This window comes from Nomascus leucogenys, chromosome 22a, assembly GCF_006542625.1.
Source record: "Nomascus leucogenys isolate Asia chromosome 22a, Asia_NLE_v1, whole genome shotgun sequence".
Taxonomy (NCBI): Eukaryota; Metazoa; Chordata; class Mammalia; order Primates; family Hylobatidae; genus Nomascus; species Nomascus leucogenys.
Window position 1 is genome coordinate 94,813,686 of NC_044402.1, and position 21,117 is coordinate 94,834,802.

A 21,117-nucleotide genomic window follows, 5' to 3' on the forward strand; every position below is an offset into this window, starting at 1 on the left:
TTTATTCTTCTGCCTATGGCTAGCCAGCTATCCCAGCACCATTTATTGAGTAGACAGTTCTTTCCCCACTGCTTATTTTGGTCAACTTCATGCAAGATCAGATAGTTGTAGGTATGTGACTTTATGTCTGGGTTCTCTATTGTGTTCCATTGGTCTGTGCGTCTGTTTTTGTACCAAAACCATGCTGTTTTGATTACTGTATTCTTACAGTATAGTTTGATGTCAGTTAATGTGATGCCTCCAGGTTTGTTCTTTTTGCTTAGGATTACTTTGGGAATTTGGGCTCTTCTTTGGTTGCATATGAATTTTAGAATAGTTTTTTTTAATTTTGTGAAAAATGACAGTGGTGATTTGATATGAATAGCACTCTGGAAGGAAGACATACAAGTGGCCTACAATCATATGTAAAAACACTCAGCATCACTAATCATCAGAGAAATGCAAATCAAAACTACAGTGAGGTACCACCTCACACAAGTCAGAATGGCTATTATTAAAATGTCAAAAAACAACAGATGCTGGTAAAGCTGCAGAGAGAAGAGAATGCTTATACATTGTTGGTGGAAAGTAAATTAGGTCAGCCACTGTGGAAAGCAATTTAGAGATTTCTCAAAGAACTTAAAAGAGCTACTATTTGACCCAGCAATTGTATTACTAGATGTATATCCAAAAGAAAATTAATTGTTCTACCAATAAGACACATGCACTCGTATGTTTATCACAACATTTTTCACAATAACAAAGACATGGAATCAACCTAGGTGCTCATCAACAGTGTATTGGATAAAGAAAATGTTGTAAGTATATATGATGGAATACTATGCAACTATGAAAATTGAAATCATGGACTTTGCAGTAACATGGATGCAGCTACAGGCCATTATCTTAAGTGAATTAACATAGGAACAGAAAACCAAATACCATCGGTTTCTCACTTATAAGTCGGGGCCTAACATTGGGTACTCAATGGCATAAAGATAGCCACAACAGACAATGGGGAATATTGGGGAGGAAAGTGGGGACCAAAGGTTGAAAAACAAACTGTCAGGTATTATGCTTGCTACCTGGGTGAAAGGATCATTTGTATTCCAAAACTCAGCATTACACAAGATACTCATATAACAAACCTGCATATGTACCCCTTGAATCTAAAAATTGAAATTATTAAAAAAATAAAAGTCAAAATTGTACAAAATTAACAGCAAAAAGATGACTTCAAATAATGAGCCATAATAGTTTATCTTAACTTTATACTCTCTACTTTTCTAAAATTATTTTTACTAAAATATTTCATATTGACAAATTCAAATTACATTCAGATATTCATAAGTTCCATGAATTCCAAAGTATATTCCTAAGTATATATTTAAAAACTTTTAAATTATCATGCTTTATTACAAAATACTTTTGATTAAATTTTTACTTTTCTCTAAATATATATATATAAAAGTAGGTAATTTACTATAGTAACCATGTAGCAGAAAATATGAAGAAAAATCTTAATCAAAGTGGACAAAGAAGTCAGTTTACATTATTGAAATTTTTTATGCTGTTAGAAATGCTGAATGATGAAAGCAATCTGAGGTATAATCATAATATTTAAAATAATGGTAATTACCATTATGTTCTAAAAGAACTTCAGACAGAGCTTTATACAAAATGATTAGAAACATGTTTTGTAATAAAAAGTGTATAGAAATAATGTAATGAAATGAAGAACTAATAAGTGATTTTCATACAGAAAATAATACATGAATTATTTTGTAAAGTTATTGCTAACTAAATGATGTTGATACCTTAAAAATGCTAGAGATCTGCTGTTAGAAGTTTCTTTGATCATAGGGGCAAGAAACAGAAATTATAGAGAAAAGTTATTTCTACATACATTATGTATTTTTCACAAGAATTTTCCAAGGGAAAAATGGAAACAGCTATATATTTCTTAAATATTAAATAATTTATAATTAGGTAATTACATCAGGGACATTTACTAATTTCTTCATCAGGAAACAGAACTATTCTGTGACGAATATGTAAGCAAAAGTTAGAAAGCTATAACCTTTGGGGAACATGAGTTACAGAAACAGAACTTTAATTGCTGTTCTAATGTATAATTATACATGAGATCTAATATATAATTATCACTTAAAGTAAGGAAGAAAAAATATAGATCCAAGAGAGAAATTACAAATATATAATAATTAAATTTCATCCAATGAAGTTTTCATATGTATTCTTATATGTACCTCAGGATAAGGCTGCTGAGTCTATTTCACTTTCTTTTCTCTGTATATTAGACAATTTTTTTTTCACTGAGGTAAGCCATATTTCTTTCACCATGCAGTTAGGAACAGAACTATATTAATAACTCACAACTGTAGAAAACAATGAAAGTCTCAGAGACTGATAGGTTACACAATTCCACTTCCTTACGCACCAAGTACCCTCTGGTTTGAATGTCGTTAACATAGGTTTTAGCATAGATGTTCTGGGGCTCGCTTTGATTACGTCTTCTAATGAATGCTTCCCTCATACTTGCTTTCCAATCCCAAGTGCATCCATAATTTGTCACTTGATTGTTGACTCTCCTGGGATCTTTCAGCCTCCTAATATGAAAGGACTGTCTCCTCCATCTCTGTCATCTTCCTTTTGTCCTACTTCTTTCCAAACACAAATGTATTTGGCACAACTGTTCTAATTATTGTACCAAAAAACTTGCTTAAATCATCTCTTTAAATCATCCTAACAGCCATATGAGTGAGGGACTTTTAACATGCTAATTCTACAAAGAAAAAACATGAGATGTATAAAGAACCTAAAAAATTTACCCAAATAACAGGAAACTGTGAAATAGATCTATCTAACACAAAAGTTTAAGATAACATAGGTAAAATTAGTTCATTTTCTCATTAAGCTATTTCTATTTCTTTCATAAAGAAAAATGATTTAACAATTTTCTTCTGCCTCTTTGCATTTATCTGTTCAAAATGGTATTTCTTCTTCTTCTTTTTTTTTTTTTTTTTGGTGTTGGCATGATGGAACAGAAGATAAGATCTGTGTTAGTGGGAATCCATTGGGATTTTCAGTTAGAGCCTCTTGACATTCCAAACGTTCAAAGGTTACCTTGAACTCTCTCCTATCACAGTTCACGCTAAGTATACTTACTGTTGGCCTTGGCTGATACTGAACTCCAGGGGATTTACAGTGATATTAAAAAATCAAAAACAAAAATGAAAAGAAAACAACAACAACAACAACAAACTTCTGTCCTTACCATTCACCTTTAAAACTGAGTAGGAAAGGATAGTGAGGGAATTAATGCAAACCAAATTTTTTGTCCAGTTTTATTAAGAAGTCTCATTAGAAACTAACATACAAACATTGGCTTTCTCAGTAATCTTAACAGTTAAAACTTTTGTTTTAAAGATGCTTAATCGATAATTAGCATACTAGAGCTAATAACTGACACTAAGATTATTTAATATGAACCCCTAAAAAGTCAGTAGTCTTTGTGTCTAAAGATGTAGAAGTACTTAGAATTCATATTGAATATAAAGCAAATAATTTATTATGGAGAATGGATATTTTTAGTGTAAGAATCAATATTATATACAAATATATACATGTATATATATATTTTTTTCTTTTCAGGTCACAGCTCCTAAAAAAACTCTAGAAGCAATGCTACTTTAGTGGCAATATGTACCTCTAGTTGCCAGAATGCGGCCTTTAATTATCATTTGCATCTGATTAGTACTACGGCTATTTGGGGGAATATTTGATCCAAATTTGAAGTAAGGGGTTACAGTATGAGTCTGAAACATTCTGTTGTACCAGAAAACAAGGAAAAAATGGAGCTGTATCAAAAGGACAAGGAAGCCAGTTTAAAGTTGGGTCTACTGACAAAAGGTGAGTTAAGTTGAATAGCACATAAAAGACTGTTATTAATGAAAACACATTTCACATGTAAAAGTCCATTGGTCCAGCATGATATTCAAAATAGCAAAAGCAAAAGAACAAACAGGTAAATAAAATTTTATGTGCCACAATTGTGAGTAACTATAACACCAAATACTTTCCAAAACCACTTAGTTAAAGAGAAGTACTTAAGCATTGACACTGTTCTAGAGGAAGAAATATATAGTCCTGGTTGGTCAGAGAAAGATAATTTTAACAAGAGGATGGCATTTAAACTTAGAAAGAATAATAGAATTAGAAAATTACCATATTGTAATTCCCTGTGTAATCACTGATTTGGACAATAATTGACGATAAAACCATTAGCTGAAAGATTGGTAAGATAACAGCAATTTATGTTATACTAAAGTAACACTTCATAAATTTCTTGTTGTTTACAGTGGATGGAGCCAAACTTCATCATCCTACTCAGTGATCAGTCATATTATCCCTCAACCAGAATCGTGGCCTTTTCCAACAGGAAGGTCACAGCATCACCTGTGAAGTACTTTTGCAAAAATTGTTTAGCCTGAATCCATTTAATCTATTAGATCTAAAGTCTGGTTACAGTAATTCGAAGGAAGAATGAACCATTAATGTGAGAACACTCAAATCCAGAAGGTGGGGCATTCTAGGAGCTCTAGGATATCAGTACCACAGATTAAAAAACGAGTATGTGTGAGTTAGTTTGAAAGGTCTTTGAAGAGGTAAGCCTATGGTATAGAGAAGGGTATTACAAGACAGACAGGGCATGGACTTTAAACAGAAGTGTAGAACCCCTGATCTGTCACTGATGGCCTCTCCAGGATAGTTCTGTGTCTATAAAGAGGAAAGGATTTATATGGTACAGCAGTAAGAATGTCCCACTTTGAAAATAAGACACTCGCTCTGAGTATGTACTGTACAAGGGAAAAGAGAGAGTGACAAATGAAAAAATAGCACAAGAATGTTGTGGCGTGAAAGAAGGTAAGTCAAAAAAAAAAAGCCCTTCCTTTGACACAGTCCTGCTACAACAAATTCCTTATGCTATACCCATACATAGTTCAAAACATTCTGGAACATGTCTCCTAAGAACACTGCTTTATTTTTGAATGATTAACAAAATCTTAAATTCAAGCATTTCTCTTAATCCTTAATTGGCTTTACTTCAGTTATCATACAACTAAATATATGCTATAAGTAATATATATATACACACACACACATATATATACACATATATATTTGAATATATGTTGATATGTTATATTTTTAAAAACCTTGACATATGCTCTGAGGTGGGGGCGGGTGGTACAGAGGGAATGAATTCTAGCATGACACCAAAACTGGTAGTTTCAGATTCAAAACTATTCAGCTTAATGTATTATTTTTGTCAGGAAAAGTTGATGGCTTAGAAAATATCTTTGATTCGTTGTTGTTGTTTTTTATTTCTCTTCTCTATTCTCTAATACTATTGTTTCCCTGTGTGTAACCTGAAGTACTTGATAGTTCCTTAAGGAATCTGACAAACTTATAAGGTAAATATGTAATTATAAGCAGTGTAAAAAGCACAAGATTTTCTAAATTCTCCTAAATTGATTTTTTTTTTTAATGTCAAAGCTGAGGCACTAGCAGTTCTGTAGAGTTTTCAGATTTAAGTGCTAAGAGTCTTGACATTTTCAGGCTCATGGCGGGTTTTTTATTCATCCATACTGACAATTATAAGGTGTATAAAAATGTGTATATATTCCTTGTTCGGTCAAAAGATAAACAACCATCTCTTGTTTTATATATTATTGTTAATGATGATAGCTTTATCTGACAATATAGATTTTATAAAATATATATATAGAAAGATTCATTTATACTTATGAAATGAACTTCTATTTTATAACTTGGATATCATTTTGGTTTTAAAACTAGTTGAAAAAATAGAAAGCGACCGCTTTATTGTAATCTCTTATTATACATCATGTATGCTGTCAGAATTGAGAAAATCATTATAATTGATGCAAAAATCGTACCTTAAGACTGACTGTAAAGAAACCTGAAGCAGATATTTTGTCCTGTTTCCCAGGTTTTACCTCATTTAAAAAAAAAAAAACAACTTGGTAGATAATATAAAAAGGCCCAAGAACTACTGTCTTTGCAGCCTGACAATGCTAATAGGAGACATAATCTTGTATTTAGTCAAAGAGGAAAGTTTCCTTTTCTCCTCTGGGAAAAGAACTAGGCAGGTTTGCAATGCTGGGTAAGTTTAAGTTTGTGATCTCAATGTGATTTCTGATTTTGAACAATATGTACACTCCGGGATATTGAAATTAAAAACAATTAATCACTGGAAACAAAATATGAAGTAAAAAGTCAATACATAATCAATATAAGATGTAAAAATATATAAGACATAAAACCATGAAAAATAAACGTGAGCCCAGGATAATAAAGATATTTCAACAAATAAATTTGAGGAGTTAAGGGCTAGATGTTTGAAGTATTGCATTGATTAAAACAAACCCTACAAGTTAGGATCTTATTGTCTCAGGGAAACAGACATATAAAAGCGTAATTTCAACATAATGTAAAAAATACAACAGTACAGTTCACATAAGGATTATAGGAATAACAAAAGAAACACCCAAACATTTCAGAGAGACAGGAGTTGAGGAAGGAGCAGATTCTTGGCGGGTAACTAGAAGTGACTGATATTAACAAAGTAAGAGAAGAAAATTCAAAAAGAATCATTGTCACAAAGGTCAGAGGCATCAAAGAATATACTGTATTATCTGGAATTATTTGTTACTGAAGAATTATAAATTTAAAAGGGGAGAAATAGTAATAAGAAGGCTTGGGATATGGCTAAGTTTTCCATCTTGATGGTTGTGCCATTGATTCTATAGATTTCTTTGGGGAGTGTAGCCATCTTACTGGTATTAGATCTTCAAATTCATAAATATGCACTGTTCTACCATTTACTTAGGTCTTAAGTTTCTTTCAGCAATACTTTGTAGTTTTCTGTATCTTTCACCTCCTTATTTAAATTTCTGTCATTTTTAAATACACTATAAGTTCTGGGATACATGTGCAGGATGTGCATGTTTGTTACATAGGTTTACATGTGCCATGGTGGTTTGCTGCACCCATCAACCCCTCATCTGGGTTTTAAGCCCCACATGCATTAGGTATTTGTCCTAATGCTCTCCCTCCCCTTTTCCCCCACCCCTGACAGGCCCCAGTGTGTGATGTTCCCCTCTGTGTCCATGTGTTCTTATTGTTCAACTCCCAGTTATGAGTGAGAATATACAGTGTTTGGTATTCTGTTCCTGTGTTAGTTTGCTGAGGATGATGGTTTCCAGGTTCATCCATGTTCCTGCAAAGGACATGAACTCCTTCTTTTTTATGGCAGCATAGTATTCCATGGTGTATATTTGCCACATTTTCTTTCTGCAGTCTTCATTGAAGGGCATTTGTGTTGGTTCTAAGTTTTGCTATTGTAAATAGTGCTGCAATAAACATGTGTGCATGTGTCTTTATAGTAGAATGATTTATAATTCTTTGTGTATAAACCCGTGGTACTGGTAACAAAACAGATATATAGACCAGTGGAACAGAAGAGAGGCCTCAGAAAGAACACCACAAATCTACAACCATCTCATCTTCAACAAACCTGACAAAAACAAGCAATGGGAAAAGGATTCCCTATTTAGTAAATGGTGTTGGGAAAACTGGCTAGCCATATGCAGCAAACTGAAACTAGACCCCTTCCTTATACCTTATACAAAAATTAACTCAAGATGGATTAAAGACTTAAATGTAAGACCTAAAACCGTAAAAACCCTAGAAGAAAACCTGGGCAACGCCATTCAGGACACAGGCATGGGCACAAACGTCATGACTAAAACACCAAAAGCAATGGCAACAAAAGCCAAAATTGACAAATGGAATCTAATTAAACTAAAGAGCTTCTGCACAGCAAAAGAAACTATCATCAGAGTGAACAGGCAACCTACAGAATGGGAGAAAAATTTTGAAATCTATCCATCTGGCAAAGGTGTAATTTCCAAAATCTATAAGGAACTTAAACAAATTTACAAGAAAAAAACAACCCCATCAAAAAGTGGGCAAAGAATATGAACAGACACTTCTCAAAATAAGACATTTATATCGCCAACAGAAATATGAAAAAATATTCATCATCACTGGTCATTAGAGAAATGTAAATCAAAACCACAGTGAGTATCATCTCACACCAGTTAGAATGGCAATCATTAAAAAGTCAGGAAACAACAGATTCTGGAGAGGATGTGGAGAAATAGGAACACTTTTACACTCTTGGTGGGAGTGTAAATTAGTTCAACCATTGTGGAAGACAGTGTGGCAATTCCTCAAGGATATAGAACCAGAAATACCATTTGACCCAGCAATTCCATTACTGAGTATATACCCAAAGGATTAAATTTATTTCTAAGTATTTATTTTTCTGTATGTTTTTGAATGTAAAACATGTTTTCTTAATTTCCTTTTTGGATTGTTCATTTCTGGGGCACAGAAACACCATGAAGTTTTGCACGGAAGGATCTTTTTGATATGTATATGCAACGGGCATAGCAGATGGTAATACAAAGCTGGGATTGTGAAAAATAATGTAGAGATAAACTTGATCTTTTATTTGAGCATTGATATAGCTGATGATCTTACAATTTAATGTTGGAGTTACCAAAAGTCTTAGTTAAGGGGTGATGAATTCAGTTTTAAGCCTGGTCAGGTTTAGGTAATTGTGTATATTCAAGGCATATCCAGGTTTTACTTTTATATACCTAAAGGAAAATAAGTAAATTATAAGCTTATAACTTATAGTTGGTATTTAAAATTGTAAAAGGTGGTTTTAATCTACAAGAAGAGCATTTAAGACAATGATTATTGACCTTGTGAGATACACATAAAATTTTATATTTTGACCATCTCTTTTGAAATATGTGTATGAAACATATTTTACAAATGATTTTGAGATTCTTTGAGTCATGCTTCAAATGTTGATGATCCCTGATAAAGAAACACTTTTTAAAGTAAGTAGAGAAGAAGATAGAGGTGAGTGTACCTGAGAAAAGCAAAATCTCAAGAATGATCCACCCGGAAAAATACAAAGTGAATTCCTGAGACTAGAAACTCACGAAGAGAGAAAAACAAACCAAGAGATAGTAGAGAATTTTAATGAGAATAAAATCTTTGCAAAATGTTTAGAAAGGGGAAAAATGAGTTTTAAGCACCCATAAATGTAAGCAATTTAAAATCATTAGTTATCTTTTATTTAGCATATTAAGTAAGTATTAAAGATGGGAGCCAGATTTCAAATGGATAAGGATAGATTGAGAGTTGAAAAATTGGACTTGGACACATATGCATATGTTTTGAGAAATTCATAAGAGGGAAAGGGGGATCAGGCTACTGCTAGGGAGTCATGAAATCAAGGAAAAGAAAAACTCTAGCATATACCGTACATTGATTGGAAGGGAAAAGTAAGAACAAAACCTGAAATTTGAATATTTGCCAGAAGTATTGTATAACAGTCGTGTATATAACACATGCCAGAGAAGATTTAAAAGCATAATATGCAATGAGCATTTATATGTATAAATGTAAATTCAAATTGATGATGCAGAATTGGAAGATAACATCTATTTACATTAGTTCACAAAGGTTTTTTCTTTATCCATTCCTAATGTCTTACAGATTTTTCACAGTGGGAACCCAAGAGGGTAAGCATTAATTTTATAAAAATAGAGAAAAAATCAAGTAAAGTAAAAAACAGAAAAAATAGTACTTCACTGGCATAAGAAAAGCATATGAAAACAATTAAGAAATGATAAAGCAAACAAAAATAAAATTATCCAGAACTTAAGCCCCTTCGTCCATCCCCTCATGGGAGATTTGGCCATCAGTGAATATTACATCTAAGTTGGCATTAGATATATGTGTAACTCATATATGTTGTGCATTACATTTAAGTTTACCCCTCCCTCTCAATATTGGGATGTTTCCTCAGTCCTCATGGAGAAAGAAGATAATGATAGAAGTTTCTGAGTAAGCAAAAATTTCTAAAATTCAAAGAACAGGTGCAGAGACTGACTTCAATAGCTGCAGGAGGTCTGGTCAAGAACAATTTGATAATGAGTGACTGGGTCAAAGATAATTTGGTCAACATGACTAACTGGTAGAAATTATTTCCAGTCATTGGATTTTTATAGGCTGCTATTTTTAAAATTTCCACTTTTTAGCAAGTTTCTATATTTAAAATAATTTATAAATGTTATAAGAATCCTTTCACTATTGAAGATAAATTATGTTTATTTTATTTTCTAATTTAGTCTCAGCAATATATTAATGTTATGAGATACTTCCAATGAAAATAAGTTAAAAACAACTAAATGTCCAAAATTTTACTTATTAGGATATTATCAAATAAAAAAGGTTTAAATCATGACCTAATAAATCTTAATAACATTTTACATGACGCAAAGGCATTTAGAATAAAATGAAGAAACGCTAGTTAAATAACAGAATTTTTAGATAATTGAAAAAATATTTTTATCAATTTTTACTAAAAAGAAAAAAACAAAATTAAACTGTATTTATACAGGGAAAGCTTTATAATTCTCTCAGAAGAATTACAGAATATGCCTAGAATATCCTTCAATTTCAACTTTGAAATTTACAAACAAGTTAAAAAATGGTTGGAGAAAGTAATATTGGTCAGAATGAAGTTAAAATACTCATCTGGTTTCTACCAGAATCCTGACTATGACTCTGACACCTTTGAAGACCTTTAGGCGACCAGTAGACAGAATTAAGATTGCTCATTCAGGATACATATATATATATAGCCACACACATATTCCTCAGATTTTTCGCTAATCTAACATCTTCATGCAATTCTTAGTGTGGAAATCTTTGGCTTCATATTGAAAGCAATGTCCTGTCTCTGAAACTGCCTTGCCTTACAACTGTGGTTTTCCACAAAGTAAGAAAAAGTTTGAATCAGCAAGCAAAATGAGTTGGGGAGAAAAAATATGCATCTACAACAATCCAGCCAGAAAGATATATGGATTTATTAAATTTGACACCCTGCACAGCAGCTAAACCATTAATCCTTGGACTGTCTACATTTTTAGGTAATGAAAGTTGGATCTTTTACTTTCTCCCCATTCTGAAGGACTAGACCAAAGACAAGATTGGGGAGGTTGTGCTTTAAATGTCTCATAAACGGAGATGTACTATACATCCTAGAAGATGATAACTTATTTTTCTCTCTCTCTTGTCCTTGATCTTGCTCTCACTCTCTCTCTCTCTGTCTCTCTCTCAAATTAGATAATACACTATTTATGACTTTTAAGATTTTTGGCTAGGCCACTTAGCTTTACCTTAACTAAAATAAAGCTAAAAGGCATTAGCTAAAATAAAGCTAATGAGGCATTTGTCGAGAGGAAAAAGATGCATAGAGCCTTAAGTTTTCTATCATGTAGCTGGGCAGGAGGGAATGGAGTTAGAATGGGTAATTCCTAGTGCTTACTATCATTTTAATCCTCGAATGTTTGTCTTTGCTTCTAATAACCAGTTTCCTTGCTTACTCTCTTTTAGAGTTTTATAAAGAAAAATGCCTAATTTTGTTGTACTTTCCAGATAGGTGAAGTACAAATGATATTCAAAAGGTAATGTAAGACACAAAAATTATCTTAGAAGTTATTCTACTATTTATGTTATCAATTTTGATATGGACTGTATACTAAGACTGATCTTGTACATAATAGATTAAGGGAATCATAGGTTTTGTAGAAAATAAATTGACAAGAGAGTAGCTGATAAGGGAAATAAAGACAATTATTTTAAGGAATTTTTTCCTAAGTAAATAACATCTGCATTTAGGTACTTTCTCAAACACGCAGCTGATAAAAAACTAAATAATTAGCATAAAAACAGAAAAGCTGATATTGTAATTAACAGTTTTGTGGCTACTAAGCCCTCTCTTACCAGTAAAACACCTATAACATTTAAATTGAAACACAACACCTGAAAACCTCTCAAAATATAGATATTGTCAAATATTTAAGGATTTTTGAAACAGTACCATAGAATTGCAAGCATCATGAGCAATGGTGTCAGATGTAGTCTGAGTTTAAGTCTCATTTTGGTCACTTGCTTGTTCTATGACTTTGAAAAAAATATTTAAACTCCCTGACACACAGTTTTATCAGCTGTCCAATGTAGAGGATCAACAGTAATACCCATACTGTAGGATTATTATAGAGATTAAACAAGAATATGCACAGAAAATACATATCATACGGCCTACGAGCTATAAGCATTAGCTATTTCTATTATTGCTGGTATTGTTTGGTAACAAGCAGGAAATTAATGATCTTGTGTACAATAGACTGAGGGAATCATAGATTTTCTAGAAAATAGAATGAGGAGAGAGTAGCTGACGAGGGAAACAAAGACAATTATTTTATGGAACTTTTTCCAGAAAATGATTTTAAAAGATAGAGGAAAAGATAATCACTGATTGTCATGAATCTTGGAAGAGGGTTTTTTGTTGTTATTCCTGTTTTTGTTTTTTTATTTATTTAAAGACAGATGAACTTAAATGAGTGAGAGTTTGAAGAGAGCATGGAAAAATCAATAAAACCATGGAACATCGAAATGACTTCATTATGTATTTTTCAGAAGGCAATTTTATACCAGTTAAATGATTAATCTTAGAAATGAGTGGAGATGTCTTTGTTACCATACCAGAAAAGAGAAAAAAAAAGTATGGTTGCATATGAGTTAAGTTCATAAGTTTAAAGAAAAATGAAAGATTTCCAAAAGCTTCATCTTCTGTGTGAAGCAGTGGTAGTAGTTGCTGTTGTTTGTATAGACTCTCAAATAGTAATTACTGGGCCAAAATGAACACACATTTCTAATCCACTTTATACATATGGGCTAAATGATTCACACCCTTTGGGAGTGTTATCAATGGATATAGCCATTCCTCTATCTCTACAACCAGGCAGAATTCAGCAATCATCAATTTATCTAGCATGAGTTACTTGTGTGTGAATGTTTTATATAACAGTGAAGAATGTATATGCATTTTTGCTCTGAGTGTTACACAGTGCGGGAAAATAGATGATATACTGGGCACATAATAGGCAATAGATATTCTATCTATCTATCTATCTATCTATCTAGATATACTGTAGTAGTGGTCCCCAGGGACTGGTTTCATGGAAGACGATTTTTCCATGGTCTGGCGGGAGCACAGGGGATGGTTTGAGGATGATTCAAGCATATGACATTTATTGTAAAATTTATATCTATTATTATTTGTAACAGATACTGAAATAAATATACAACTCATCATAATATAGAATCAGTGGGAGCCCTGAGCTTGATTTTCTTCAACTAAACGGTTCCATCTGGGGGTGATGGGAGACGGTGACAGGTCATCAGGCATTAGATTCTCATAAGGAATATGCAACTTAGATCCTAACAGGGTTTGCGCTCCTATGAGATGCCACCGCCGATCTGACAGGAGCCAGAGCTCCGGTGGCAATGCAAGCGATGGGGAGCAGTTGTAAATGCAAATGAAGCTTGCTTACTTGCCAGCCACTTACTTCTTGCTGTGTGGCCTGGTTCCTAACCAGGACAGGTACAGGGTTTGGGGGCCCCTGTACTATAGAAATAGATAAAGAGGAGATGGATGAAAGAAAAATGGATATATATAGATATCTATCTATATTACTAGATAGATGTAAATAGATAGACATAAATCCAGATTCTATTGACAGCAACTAAGAAAATAAAGTAGGATGGTTTTAATATAGGAGATACACACAGACACACACACACACACACACACACATACATACTTGGGAATCAGTTGAGGATAGAAACAATAAGGGGTAGAATTAAAGGATTTAGGAACTGAAAGAGAAAATGTGCTGGAGAAATATTTAGGAGGTAGAAATTGTTACTATTACTTCATTTAAACATGTAATTTCCTTGTACCTTTAATCTTTGAACAATCTTCCAAAGCAGTTGCCCAGCTACTGGGTTGCTATGGGGAATGAAACAGTTATCCTAGAGATATGCATGGTCACTACTGTTTAAATCTCAGGTGAGTCTGCCTCGTCTACAGCATCAAATCTGTCTCGTCTATGATTCCAATTTCAGCTCTCCTAAATGAGACCAGGGACCAATAGCTAGAGCTCAGAAATCATTTTCTAGTTAAACATGACTCTATTTAAAAATTATGCATAGCCTTGAAACTAAATGATGGATTTAAACTTTCTAAAGGAGTCCCATTTTAATAGTCTATAGAGAGTTCTGAAATTATCTTTACTCAGGTACCTTTGTGGTTTGAGTTCTAAATCTCTAAATTACTAAAACTCAAATTATCTAAAAATATACTTCCAGGTTTTTTATTTTGAGGCTATAAATTTTACCTTGAGCTATACCTCTTCTGTATTTTCATTTATTTATATTATCATTTGAATTAGTCTTCATGAAGGCATGGCCATTAGTAAATATTCCTTAAAAATTGAAACAATTCACAAGCATAAAGTAATTGTGTAGTTGTTTACAAAATTGGTGAACTCTGTAATGTTTGTGAAGTATTTTTCTTCTTTTGATTTTACAAGATCATAATACAGTTTTAAAACAATTGCTATTTTAGCATTTATAAGTTAAAAATGCCCCAAATCTCCAAGTCTCTCATAAAGAGTACTAATGAACTTCCCAATGAATGTATATTTAAACTTTTGATTATAAAATTTGGGATATCGAAGTATAATTCAAAAATTCCAAAAAGCATAATTCTGTATCAAACTTTCTGTTTTGGCTTATTTTGTTTAAAGCAGCAGAATGGCTGCATAATATGGCAGTGTAAATTGGGGCACATGGGAGACAGAACAAGCATGGATTAAAGCAGAGCCAGACAAGGGCAGAAACAATGAGGATCCTCCAGGAGCCCAGTCAATACAGAGACATGCAATCTTATCTTCAAGTCTTTAGAGATAGCCTCTGGGGTTGGGAGTCCCAAAGAAATGTAAGGGCAAAGTCAAACCTTCAAGGAAGCCACCACAGCCTTATGTGCAGTTTACTAAAATCCTGGACTTCAGTTTTAACCAATAAATTGGCCTCTCTTCAATCTACATGCTGGGAGATAAGATGTATTTTGATTCCATACAATATATTAATTCATTTGTCTACGAAAGAAATAAACTGCGGAAAGATGTTGAAACACTTTATCACAGGTGGATACATTCTGATCAGGTTAAATTGGATTCACCTAAAGATAACTCAGAAATTCAAATACTGAGTTCTATCAACCCCACAGCTGCTTAAAATTAAAATAATGGTGATGAAAACAACAACAATAATATAATAATTGAATTTGTACTCCGCTAACATGAAACCTCAATTTCTGGGTTGCTCCCTGCTACTATGGGTACAGACAGGAATTACTTCTTTACAACTTCTGAGAGAGAATGGTTTCAGTTATAGTCTTATAATTTAATTATTTTTCCTTCTTTCTGAAGATCCCTTTATTGGAACTGAAGAACACATCTCCTTTATCAAATAAATGCATATCTTTCTTCTACAATATTGTCCTGTCTAGAAACTTCAATTATTTTTTTGACTTTTTTTTTTTTTTTTTTTTTTTGAGACAGGGCCTTGCTCTTTTGCCCAGGCTGGGGTGCAGTGGTGCCATTACAGCTCAGTGCAGCATCCAAATCCTGGGCTTAGGCAATCCTCCTGCCTCAATCTCCTGGGCAGCGGGGACCAGAGGCATGCACCACCACACTTGGCTATTTTTAATTTTTTTGTTGTTGTTGAAATGGTGTCTCACTATGTTGCACAGGCTAGCATCAAACTCCTGGGTTCAAGTGATCCTTCTGCCTCAGACTCCCAACGTGCTGGGATTACAGGCATGAGCCATGGCACCTGGCCTCATATTTTCTAAAAACAGCTTAGTAAACATGTCAGATAATGAAAGTTCTAAGTATCTTGCTAGCAATAAAGATGTCATTTTATCTTCCTATAATTGCCCAAGCCATGCTGAAATAGGGAAATAGAGGATGAACTCTTCCTTTCTTATTTAGTTTTTTTGTACTTTCCAATTTATTTTCCATAAAAGTCAATTTGAGCATGGACTGGTTAGTTTTTTGTTGTATTATTTTTAAAAACAATGTGTCTTTTTGACTAATTAAGTTGCAGTATATGTAATCAGCAAAAAACATCTGTATGTTGAATGATGACTATTGTTGACTGTCATAACCAACAGCTGAGGCCAAATTCTGCTTACTGATTGCATGACCCAAATCCTCCAAGATTATTTTACATGTTGGTAAATGAACATATGCTAACAAAAATATAGTGAATTTAACATAAAATGAGAGCCTTGAAATTGAATGATTAGATAAAATAAGTGTTCATTGCTTTAGATATAAAATAAATTTCTTTTTTTATAAAGAAAATATAACAGTCAAACTTATTTTGTATACTCTTTAAGTTCCAAAGCATCATTAAGATCACTGATAAGACTGTTTCTGTGGTTCAATTCACAGATAGCACAGGAATATCCAGTGGCTGGAGGAAAAATGATTGAAAAAACATTTTTTCCCTTTGAACGGATGGGTAATGTGATTCATCTCCTAAATAGTTTCATATATTCAAACAAAAAAATGGGACTAGTGGCAAATTGCTATTATTACAAATCTGGTTTATAACAAAATTGGGTGACATTAAGCTCCTGAGGATATTTTAGGTCCATTTTCTGGAAAGGAGAGTAACAGATAAATATGAGGAAGGACCTAAAAAGCAAAACAAATAATGTTTTTGCTACATTTCCTCACTTAGATTGTCTATGTTTTTAATAAAGTTTATATTTTATACCATTCCTACTAGTTTTGTTCTCATATGATTTGTAAATATTTGTGATTTTCATCTCAAACCATCAGCCAATATCCTGGTTAAATAAAAAGTGATTACAATTCTCATGATTATGGTTAATTTAGAAAGCTGAAAAGAGATTTGAAAAAAAAGTTTCAGAAGAAATAAATTTCATAAAAGTCACAGTACCAAAATATCAGTTATGCAAATAGTTTCAGTTTTTACCGTAAATCAATGTTTTTTTCTGTTATATTTGTAACACCTTTCAAATCTTTTGAAATACATCAGGTTGTTAGAAGTTTCTCATAAACTCATCTCTAAAAGCTTATAAATATATATGATTTTCTTAAAATAATAAAAAAATTGTGGAATTCATCAGGTTTACACAAAGAGTTAATACAGGGCTCTGGAATAGAATTTCACAATTCCCCATAGCTATCTTCTGCACACCAAAAACTTAGGAGACTAGTTACTGTGAGTTTCTAGTTACTCTTCCACGAGTAACTAGTAACTAGTACTGTGAGACTAGTTACTCTTCTATGTCCAAAATGGAAGAATTATATTATAGCTGTGTGAATAAGTCTATTGAAACTGAAGTTAAAATACCTTCAGTATTTCAGAAAAGGAATGCCCAGTTAGACTGATGTAGATTTACGAATGAAGGTTATTATTCTGCAATAGAGAAACTTCAAGTAAAATGGATATCTTGTTTTTACTACTGAAAGCACAAATTCTGAGAGCTAGTTCTATGAAAGAATTAAAATTTTTTAAAAGTACAAAAGGAAAAAAGGCAGATATTCAGTACATTAGGTACAAATGAAGAAAACGAATTGAATATAGAGGGATAAATGAGATAACTGACTTAAATTACACACAGTATTTTCAGATTTAAATTTAAAATTCTTATCTGTAGAATTTGCTTGATGAACAAATATTTGTAGATTTCCTTCTTTTAAATGCAATGTCCTTAACTAACATTATTTAATTGTATTTTATTTACAATCCAAACTTTAAAAACATCTATCATAACAAAAGCCTGTCTTACCACTTTCATTTTTTTCCAACTAAAAAGAACAACAACAAGGAAAAGCTAGATATGGATAAAAAGAAAATTGGATATGTTTTCCTTTTGAGTCCAGATCCTTATGAAAAAAATAAGGAAAAATATACTTTTCAGCAGGATTAATTTTATAAAAAACTCTGTTTAATGGTATATAGACAAAAAGCAATATCAAATAGCAAATGGAAGTTTTGAGAGATGGAATCATCACTTTTCCTAATTTTTAGTGAATTTTGGCATTTCTAACATGTAAGGTCACTGTTTACCAAAACTTAATGAGCTAAAAACCAATTTTATAAAAGGGTACAAAGTTTCAGTTATGGAGGACGGATATGTTCTGTAGATCTATGTGTACAACATAGTTAATAATATTGTATTGTATACTTGAAATTTTTAGGAGAGTAGATCTTAAATGTTCTCACCAAATCAAAGTAAATGGTAACTATGTGAGGTAACAGATATGTTAATTAACTTTAATTTGATAGTCATTTCACAGTTTAGACATATATCAAAGCACCACATTGAAAGACACATGCATACATATGATTATTGCAGCACTATTCACAACAGCAAAGACTTGGAACCAACCCAAATGTCCAACAATGATAGACTGGATTAAGAAAATGTGGCATATGTACACCATAGAATACTATGCAGCCATAAAAATGATGAGTTCATGTCCTTTGTAGGGACATGGATGAAACTGGAAAACATCATTCTCAGCAAACTATCGCAGGGACGAAAAACCAAACACCGCATGTTCTCACTCATAGGTGGGAACTGAACAATGAGAACACATGGACAAAGGAAGGGGAACATCACACACTGGGGCCTGTTGTGGGTTGGGGGGAGGGTGGGAGGGATAGCATTAGGAGATATACCTAATGTTAAATGACGAGTTACTGGGTTCAGCACACCAACCTGGTACACGTATACATATGTAACTAACCTGCACGTTGTGCACTTGTACCCTAAAACTTAAAGTATAATTAAAAAAAAATTATACCTCAAAAAAGAGAAAATAGAAAGTAAAAATGACAAAAGAGATAATTTTATTTAAAAATTGATTACCATGGAATGGAAGCCAGAGCAGTTTTGCATAGATTTCCAAGAGATGTTAGGAGATTATCTTATAATAATTTTAATGTATGCATTTTAATAATATCATTTTAATCATTATTAAACAAAGAGTAATAATAAACAGATCATTTATAGGTTAATATATCATTTAGAAATCTTCTAAGCTTTTTCTTTATGGAATATTTTCAAGATGTCTAAAGTCATATGTACTAATATTTTAAAATGCATGCAATTCATCTTACATTAATTTAAATATATATATAATAAAAGTAGTACTCATGAGTTTGGTTTACTTTTGACTAATATTGGAAATAATTAGTATATGATTTATGGTGAGTTGATATGAATATACAGGCAGAGAGGTTTGCAAATTTGATTTTTTTTTCCTTTTAACATTTTCATGCTTTTTAAAAATCATGCCTGGAGTATGATGATATTTATTTTTCTCCTGAATTTTTGAGGAAAATCTTCAACCAGTCATTCTGAAAAGAAAAATGTTTTTAGGATTTTCAGCATTACTGTCAATATTCTATTTGTACTAGTTGCAAATAGGCATATGTTTCCACAAATCTATATTTTCTGTGAGATGTGTTTGAATAGATGTGACTCACAAAGAATCATTCCCTTGGTAAGAAACAGCAGGCTATGTAGATGGAGAAGAGAGTTGCCTGTATGGCAGCTGTTGAGTGGCAATCTGGAAGGGCCATCTTCTCAGAGATTCTCCCCATCCAGCTGCCATGATGCTGGTCTGCAACAAGCCATGTGACAACTCAGGTTTTGAACCCTCTGCTCTTTTCCCATACTCTCATTGGGAGAAGATGGTTGGGACTATAGCACAAAATATAAGAAATGAAGCCTCAGAAATTAGTACCTGAGTGTCTTCCTCCAAAGGGCTCTCGTTTCAGAGGAACATTCTAAACACAGAAGGCAGAACTCTGGCAGAAGGTAGGCAAGTGACAAGGAAAATACATTAGGTAGTGACAAAGTAGGCAAGTGATGGTAGTGACAAGTGACAAGGTAGGCAAGTGAAGGTAGCCAAGACAAGGAAAAAGGAAAGGAAATGGGAAAAAATGTTAAATGGAGAAAACAAATGAAATAATAAAGAATTGTAAATAAAGGACATGAAAGTGGAAAATATTTAACAGAAGAAACCAATAACTGAATGAAAGACAAGAGAGACAAAAGACATATGAAGTGGCCGCCCTCGCCGCGGAGTCGCACGGAGCGGAGCCAGCGAGCTAACTCGTGCCAGCGGGCGGGCGTCCCAGAGGCGGCGGCGCAGGAAGGGGCACGATGCGCGCACGGGGCCCCGGTGGCCGCCATGGTGGACAGCGGCACCGCGGGGGGCGTGGCGTTGGCGGCCTGGGCCCCCAGGCCGGGCAGTGGCGGCCCAGAACCACGCGTCTACTTTCAGAGGCCCCCGGGGCCGCAGGAGAGGGCCCGGGCGGCGCGGACGATGAGGGCCCAGTGAGGCGCCAAGGGAAGGTCACCGTCAAGTATGACCGCAAGGAGCTACGGAAGCGCCTCAACCTAGAAGAGTGGATCCTGGAGCAGCTCATGCGCCTCTACGACTGCCAGGAAGAGGAGATCCCAGAAGTGGAGATTGACGTAGATGAGCTCCTGGACATGGAGAGTGACGATGCCCGGGCTGCCAGGGTCAAGGAGCTGCTGGTTGACTGTTACAAACCCACAGAGGCCTTCATCTCTGTCCTGCTGGACAAGATCCGGGACATGCAGAAGCTGAGCACACCCCAGAAGAAGTGAGGGTCCCCGACCCAGGCGAACGGTGGCTCCCACAGGACAATCGCTGCCCCCCAACCTCGTAGCAACAGCAATACCGGGGGACCCTGCGGCCAAGCCTGGTGCCGTGAGCAGGACTCCTCGTGCCCTTGGCCCAGGGGTCTCTTTGCCTGCCCCCTCAGTTTTCCACTTTTGGGGTTTTTTATTGTTATTAAACTGATAGGACTTTTTGTGTTTTTGTATTGACTGTGCGGCGCGGGCCCTTTAATAAAGCTAGGATACGCCTTTGGTGCAAAAAAAAAAAGACATATGAAGTACAGTGAAAAGTTAATTAGAAATAAGCATAGATGGCAGTTATGTAAAATGTAATG

At 33.9% G+C, this 21,117-nt stretch overlaps 1 pseudogene across 1 annotated transcript; it reads left to right on the forward strand.

Moving 5' to 3' along the window:
* The first annotated feature begins 14,060 nt into the window (after positions 1 to 14,060).
* Positions 14,061 to 20,865, forward strand: LOC101176916 (annotated as a pseudogene). Its single transcript, XR_001113612.2, has 2 exons — positions 14,061 to 14,089; positions 20,202 to 20,865. The product of XR_001113612.2 is annotated as a protein phosphatase 1 regulatory subunit 14B pseudogene (transcript).
* Positions 20,866 to 21,117: the final 252 nt, after the last annotated feature.